We start from the raw sequence: 8,761 nt of genomic DNA, 5'->3' as shown, positions 1-8,761 counted from the left end.
AACGTGTTTGAGTGTGTTCGACCTCATGTCCTTCCAGTTCTGCAATAGCAATAACACCAACTGAGCTAAGGCTCAATCAACAAATATGATATATCTATACTAATTAAAAAAATCCTTGATTGAGTTGGTATTACGAGACAACCAAGCACCAACTTGGTTAAGAAAATTACAAAAAATGTCTTTTTATATTTAAAATAAGTCATATTATTTAAGGGTATTTTAGTCTTTTTAATTTAAAAATAATAAAAAATATTCATATGGTTGGATTTGAGCTCACACCAATTACATTGGTAAAACTTTAAATTTACCACCTAACTAAGATTTAATTTTATTATGCACACTTTATTATCTTTCACCAATTGTACATCTGTAATTACTTACTATTAATAAAATCCCTAATTGAGTTAGTGTCATGAGTCTATTGGACACCAACTAGATTATAAAAATTATTAAAATATCACTCCATATTTAAAATAAGTTATATTATTCAAGGGTATTTTAATATTTTAATTTTAAAAAATAAAAATATACATATAGTGAGACTTAAACTCATAGTAATTACATTAGGAAAACCTTAAATTTATCACTCAATCAAGGCTTTATTTTGATTTATTTATACATTTAATTTTATTATGCACACTTTATTAGTTTCAACTATACATTTCATTATTTATTGTATGTTATTTTAAACACAAATTTTTTTAAATATGTAATTTCCACATGCATACACATGTGATAAAACTTCTAGCATATATGTATTGTACAAATTTCTATTAGGAAAATTATTTAGTACACTAATGGTGGTGTACTTTTTAAACTCCATAAATAAAATTAAGGGTTGATAAGTGTTTTATATAAAAAAAATTTAAAAAAATATAAAATTTTTAAAAATATTTTTGGAATAAAATAAATACCAAATATTCACTTTCTTTTTTAGTATATATTAAACGTGTAATATTTCGTTTTATAAATCAAACCAATTCAGTTTTTCATATGTGAATAAAATGAAGTGCTACTCTTTTAAAAGCTTTACATTACTTACCCAAAGTGTTAAGCCCAAAGCTCTGGGCATTCAGATCAGCAAGTGGGCTTCTCACCATGTCACTTTTTTTTTGGTTAAATTCTGTTATTAGTTCCTATTAATTTGATATTTTTAGCCTTATATTTTTAAAATTTTGAATTTCAATCTTGATTAAATTGTAATTGTTAAATTAGTTAAGTATTGATATGTGTTTGTCAAAAAGATTTTAGAATAATAGGACTTAATTAATTTAATGATTATTACTTGTGTTAAGACTGAAATTTCAAAACTTAGAAAGAATAAGGACTAAGAATGAAAAAATTGGAGAACTTGGATTAAATCTACAAATTTACATAAAATACATGGCTAATATTAGAATTTAACCAAACGGATAGGGTGAGCGTTCAATCGAATCGAGTGAAAAAATTTAGAGTTAATTGAGTTCACGAGTCCTATTTTATCATCCTAACTCAATTTAAAATTTTTTGAATTAAGTCAAGTGAAATGGAATTCGAGTTGAGTCGAATCGAGTGAAACTGGTCTAGTTAAATTTTAAAAATTAAACATGTCAAATAAAAATATTGTTACAGTATAACTATTTCCATGTTAGAGACATAAATTTAAAACCATATATATTTGAAAAAAAATTTCAAAAAAAAGAAGATACTTGAGTAATCATTAATTAGGTTCCAAAATTATTATTTTAGATTTTTTTTTTAAAATTTTAACTTTTTATATATTTTTTTGAAATTTAAAAATTATTTTGAATTTTTTATAATTATTTTGAATTATTTTGTAATTTTTGTTGAGAGAAAGATCAATTTGCTTAGTTTCAAAGTTGACAGGGATCAAAAGGATATTTACACAAATCTGTTATTTAAATTATTTGAATTGTGAAATTCAACTCAACTCGAACTCGAAATTCAAATCAAGTTATTTGAGTTAACTTGAATAATTTGAATAACTCTATTTCATTAACTCGAAATTTGAATTTTTTTTCAAATACAATCGAATTTTGCTCACCCCTATAAACATATTTAATTATTATTGTTTGAATCGGAACTAATTAAAATTTTAAAATTCAAAAAGTATAAAAATTAAAATTTATCAATTAAAAAAAATATAAGAATACAATTGGCTAAATTAAAGTATTGAAATTAAATCCAAAACTTAAATATAGTACACATACTAATAATAGATTTTGACATTCATTTTATCATTTAACTAGGACATGAAGCTACATTGAACTTAATAATATGACATATTTATCAATAAATATGGAGTGTAATTGTAAAATATTTTATATTTTCTAGAAGAGATGTAACTTTAAATCCTAAAAACAATATTGTTAAAAGAAAAAATTACAAATCTCTACACGTAACTAATATTCTTTCATGACTGCTTGGTTGAGGTTGGTTGAATGTCCCATCCCATCCCACACTAAGCCATTCAATGTCCTCACCATCATAATAATTTCTTGTAACTAATACCCATTCATATATTCATCATTGCAAATATTTATCAACACCAGACATGGTCGCTAAGTTTCCGGGGTCCAGTCCAGAGGAAAACAAATCTCCATTCATCCCACATATGTTAATTGCAGATAAAAAAATATTTAAAAATTGAATCAATTTGATTAAGGTCTTCGATAATAATTATTTTAATTAAGAAAGGGTTGCTTGTTTGATTACGGAGGATCAATGGCTAAGATTTATTTCTTTCCAAAGTTTGAACCGTATCTATATGTTATGTGCTTTTTGTATTAGTGTAGATATGGTTTTTAGGTTCAATGGAATGTCAACTTTACGAATATGAAGTACGGACTAAAGATTAAAGATTCTATAGTGATCAAATGTTCCTTTCCCTTTGGGAAACAATAGAAGCTTATATGTATGTATATATATATATATTTCACTGTCATGCCTTACCTCTTAAGTTCATTCAAGAGACGACCCTGGTTGCTATATAGATGATAATGGCCTATCTCTTATTAGGGTTAAGTGGCAAAACGACATGGACGATGCAATGAAAGTGCTCCAACGGATCATCTAAAACCAAGCACCAATAGGTAAGTGGGGATATGTTTATGACAAAGACATCTTTCACGTGTCTAATTTGCACCAATACTTGTGTCCTATGTATATTAATAATGGGCATTCTGTGATGAAGAAGCAGATGCATGGTGTATAGAAAGATGCTTGACATCTGATAATGAAACCAAACAAGAACTTATTCTTTTAAATCTTTTATCAGAATCTGTAATTGTATCAAATTGGGAAATGAGGTGCCTGCCAGCCATCATCCTGATAGCCTATATAAGCAACCCCTTGGTCTCCAAAACTTTGCAGCTCTTTCTCATTATCAATATATGTAGAGGCTATTACGAAACATTATGTATGTATATGTATTAATCAAGGCTTTTCTCGTTCACTCTCCCTCAAGGGCTTCCCCAACATGACATGCATGGTGCTAGCTTAATGCTGCCTGCATATGGAAATGCTTGGCGAAGTCCTTAGGGGGGGTGCATGAGACATTATTGTCTTGTTGCATGCTTTCTGTCAGATCAGATCACATCAGTAATGCGGACTGTGCATAAGCTTTTCCTCCATAGATGGTTCATTAATCTCGGTACGTAGAGCAACTTCAAGAAAGTCAACAGTCACGAAGTTAAAATTCATTCTCACGTGAAAAAATTCGATCGAAATAGAAGAGACAATAGTAAATTTTCTTTACACCTATAATTATTATGGTGTCAAATGGAGGTGTCTTGATTTCTGAGTTCAATATATAGTTTCCTAGGCATGATCAATGGCAGCTTCACTTTGAAAAATATTACTTAATTCAGTGATGCATATAGGTGAGAAGTCGAGCTAACAAAATGAATGATTTTGTCACCAACCCTGCCCAACTTGTCCTACAAAATTCGCCCTACACCGCAAGTTTATTTGGAGAAATGGTTAAAGCTTCTGTCCCGTATTTATATGATATGAGTTTAAATCCTGTCATTTCTTTCTCTTCCCCTCTTAATATATTGTAATGATAAAAAAATTATCACACACCTATAAAAGGCTTATTGGCATGTACAAATTTGGATAAACAAGCACGCAACGTTAACTCATGTTCTAGCATTTCTTGTCATAAATATGTTTTCTAACCATGGCTTGCCAACGTCTTGTTTTTCTTTATATACCATCATTTTTGCTGTTCAACACTTTGTCACCGGTAAGCAGCGGCACACTCTTCTTGATCGTTGGCCGAGGAACCTGAGCTTGAATTGCCTCAAGTATATTGAACTGCCAAACGTACCAAGGTTGCTAAAACCATGAACGGTACAAGTGTGATTTCGGCAATCTCTTGTGGACCAGATTATTGATTTCATGGAGCTGTTGCGGTCATCTTCTCGTTATGACCATGTACGAAGTTTGATTTCCCCATTCAGTATGTTGGATCTTGTTTAACTTACAGTTTTTGGCAACTGTGTGGGAATGATATATGATTAACCGTCGGCATGGAATATGGATTGTCTAATGGCAACACTCAAACTAATAATTTCTTGTAAACAAAAACAAGTTATTCGAATCATCAAGACCATGATCCATGGTTTAAAAATGAGAAAGAAGGAAAAGGCTAATGATAGAAATTCTTTGCAAACTCTCATTGGCAGCCAGTTTTTTTGGTTGACCAAACCCTACTGAAAGCATTTAAAAAAACAAATTATACCAAATGAAACCCTAAACCCCCAAGATTTAACTTTTCTTTATTTCTTCTAACAAATAAAAAATTTCCCAAATTAATAGATCACAAATAAATAAACAAAAAGTCCATTAAAATATAAAAACCCTAATCTCAGTCTCCTAACTCTCACTTCTTAAAGATATAACCCCATCTTTATCATTGTTGCTTCAATCCATCCATTACTCCAACCTCGTTAATAAAAAAATGGGTCATTGTGTTGTAGGTTATTAGACAAAATAGAAATTGCCATACACAAGACAAAAAGGAAAGTACTGCACCAAAAAAATACATAAACTTTGACACAATAAAAAAACTTTAGCCCAAGACAGAAGAGCCATCAGCAATACATTTTCAACACTAATCAGCATAGAAGAACATAACATCAAAATAAAAAAAAAATATTATGACAAGTATAGAAACAAACATTAAGCATCATTAACCAGCAAAATCAAAAGAAATGTATATCAAAAGCCGTAATTAGAACATATCCAAACGTTGGAATCAACCATCAATCCGTTAACTTCTCCCCTAGTACTCTTGAAAGTGACAATTCCAAATCAAAATTTGACAATACCAATTACTTTAATATCGCTCACATCTTTCACGATCATAAAAACTCACAAAATCCATATGATATGAACTGATAAAACTAGGAAAATAGTCACCTTTTACCATTTGTTTTAGTTTCAAGGTCATCCAGCTTTCTCAATCATGGGAATTTTCTTATCAACCTTCCTAATTCCTCTCCGTTTCATAGTTTCAGGAACAATTTAATTACTTGAGAATTCTCCACAAATTCTCTTCTCGCACCATCATTGACTTCTCCGTTTCATCTCATCCTCTTATTATGCTCTCCAACAATTAAGATATCGAACCAGCCTTGAGCCCCAATAATCGTAAACTTCAGTTGCCAACAAAATGGGGCAAAATCTTAAATAGAGCTTTAAAGGCAAACAGCTTCAAATCTCAAAACCTTGAAACCAAACAATTAGATACAATGAACCTGTCCTATTAACAACATCAAGAACCCGAGCCGAACCAAGAATAGCGCTACCCCACCTTGGACAGAATAACAGAAATCCACCTTAATTAACTCATTAAGCTCGCCCAAACTTTTCTAGGACAACCATTTCTTTCATCCAGAAACCTTACAATGTTGAAATCACCCTTAATATACCAACATCCAACATAACTACTCATAACACTGTGGGTCTCTCTCTAAAAATTTTATGGGTTTTGTTATATCTTATGTAGTGAGCCTTGTGTACTTTACAGTGTACCTTGAAAACCTCACAATGTATTTATAGAGAGTTTGACACGTGTTTCCTTATAGAACTATTGGCACCGTAGACATAGAATAAGTTCATGAATCTTAGAGTTAGTCGCGAATCTTAGCTTGCCAAACTTTAGAACTGGACACCTTCCCTAAGATAATATGAGGGCAACATGGAAGCCCAGAGCAATTGATGGCCAGTGACCTTAAAAATGTCTCATCTTAAGATATAGTATCATTGTAATTGCCAAGAATATCAAATCAGACTTCTACCTTAGTGGCTTTAGGACATGTAACTAAGCTTTTCCTCCACTATAAAAGGGTCATGCAAACAACTCATATAGATCCATGTAAACACTCCTTTTTTATCTCAACTTTTTCCAAAATCAAAACTTCTCTCTAGCCTTCACTTCATTCCTCTTTTTCGTTCAACCACTGTCTTCCTCCCTTGTTTATCTTACTAGTTAATAATTGATGCAATAAGCGTGGACAAACATGTTACATCTAGGTAGCAGTGATCCTCCTAGCACTGAGTTTAATCCCATCCATGATCAAGTTATAGAACCCACTGGTTGTAACGCAGAAGCAAATAACAATCAAACCAGAACAACCCAACACCCAGATTCCTTACATGGCAACTAGAATGTTGGATATGGTACCCTAAGTGAAGTATTTTCGTTTATGTACACTTGTATTTTTCGAACAAATTGGTTTAATAAAATTATCCATAAATTACATTAATATCCTTTGCATATTGTCTTTAATGGTTTTTACACGTAAAGTAAAATGGAAGCGAATATTGGTTCATTGGTTTTCTAATGTTTAACTAATGCTAAATGGTATTACGTGGTCAGATCGTAATACGAAAAATAACTTGTATCAGTAAACGAACCTAAACATGTCCTTAGTCTAATTGGAAATGAGCAAATCCATTGAAAGACTAATATGTCATCTATCAAGTCCAATTGGGAGATGTTTTGTTTTGAGTATCGGAGTGGATGACTCTCAAAAGATAGAAACATAGAATAACAAATAAAAATGCTATTTGATATATTTCTATCATTTTAATTATTTATTAAATTCATTATTTGATATAAAAATAATTATTGTAATTATTTATTAATTTTGTAAATGCTTAATAATTTTAATTTTATACAAGTTTCAATCTAATGTCCTCGATGGTAATTTTTTTCATTAGTCCTTGCTCTTTATTATAGTTACATTTGAATTCAATACATATTCTACTATTATTTTTAATTTTACTGTTCTAGTATCAACCTCTCCACTATCATAATTAATCTTATTGCTAAGTGGGCTCATCCAAAAGGAAGTGTAAATAAAAATTTTGAGAAGTAGATGATTCAAATTAATTGACATGATGTATGTGGACTTATAATTTCAATGAATTAAGTTTTCATCATGAGCCAATTACAATAACCAAAGCTAAGGGAGCTTTATTGAATTTTTTTTTTGATATCATTTATTTTAATTTTATTATTAATGTTCGGAGTTCGTAGTTATTTTTCTCAATAATATTTTTTCTAAAATTTGAACTTATGTTGTCTTATTAAAATAAGTATAATGAGCCTTACCAGTGTACCAACTTATTGATTTTATTCAATAATATTTCATCAATGGGCTGAATCATGAAGACGGAGTGAAGGCTAAATTTGGACCATGTTGGAGGCGGCAAGGGCAAGAAGCAATGAGCAATGGAATGTCAACTTACTATTATGAAGTACTGCCGAAAGATTAGGATTCTATTATGATCAAATATTCCTTTCCCTTTGATAAAACAGAAGCTTATAAATTTCGCTGTCATGGCTTAACTCTTAAGTTTATTCAAGAGACAACCCTAGTTGCTATCAACAGATTCAACATAGCTAGTTAATTATATATATATTCCTTATGGCTTAGGGTTAAGTGGCGAAACGACATGAATGATGAGATGGAAATGCTCCTATACGGATCATCCATACGAAGCACTAGTTAGTAAGTGGGGGGTATATTTTATCTTAATTCATTGATGATCTGATCTCAAAAACATCAACCTAGCTAATAACGTGTATGTTTATGATATAGTCTTAAATCAAGTCCATGAATCAAATTCAATTGATATATATGTATCTTTCACGTGTCTAACTTGCACCAATAGTACTCCTATCCTATATTTAGATTAATAATGGGCATTTTTGTGATGAAGCAGATGAATGGTGTAGAAAGATGCTTGATATCTGATAATAAAACCAAACAAAGAACTTATTCTTTTAAATCTTTTATCAGAATCTGTAATTGTATCAAATCGGGACATGAGGTGCCTGCCAGCCACAATCCTGAGCCTATATAAGCAACTCCGTCGTCTCTAAAACTTTGCTCTTACTCAGGCAATTATTACAAGACATACATATATATAATCAAGGAGTTTCTCATTCACTCTCCCTCAAGGGCTTCCCCAACATGCCATGCATGTGGGCTTGATGCTTCAGATGGAAATGCTTGGTGAAGTCCTTAGGGGGAGTGGATGAGGCATTGTCTTTCATGCTCTCGCTCACATCAGATCACATCAGTAACGATGACTGAACATAAGCTTTTCCACCACAGATGGTTCTCAAATCTCAGTTCATAGAACGAATTCAAGAATAATCTATCTTCTGAATGTTAAATTTCATTCTCACGTGAAAGAAGATCAAAATAAAAGAGAGAAAGAATGGTATCAAATGGATGTTTCC

The sequence above is a fragment of the Gossypium hirsutum genome, chromosome A03 (assembly GCF_007990345.1).
Source record: "Gossypium hirsutum isolate 1008001.06 chromosome A03, Gossypium_hirsutum_v2.1, whole genome shotgun sequence".
NCBI lineage: Eukaryota > Viridiplantae > Streptophyta > Magnoliopsida > Malvales > Malvaceae > Gossypium > Gossypium hirsutum.
Note: the sequence above shows the minus strand (reverse complement) of the source record.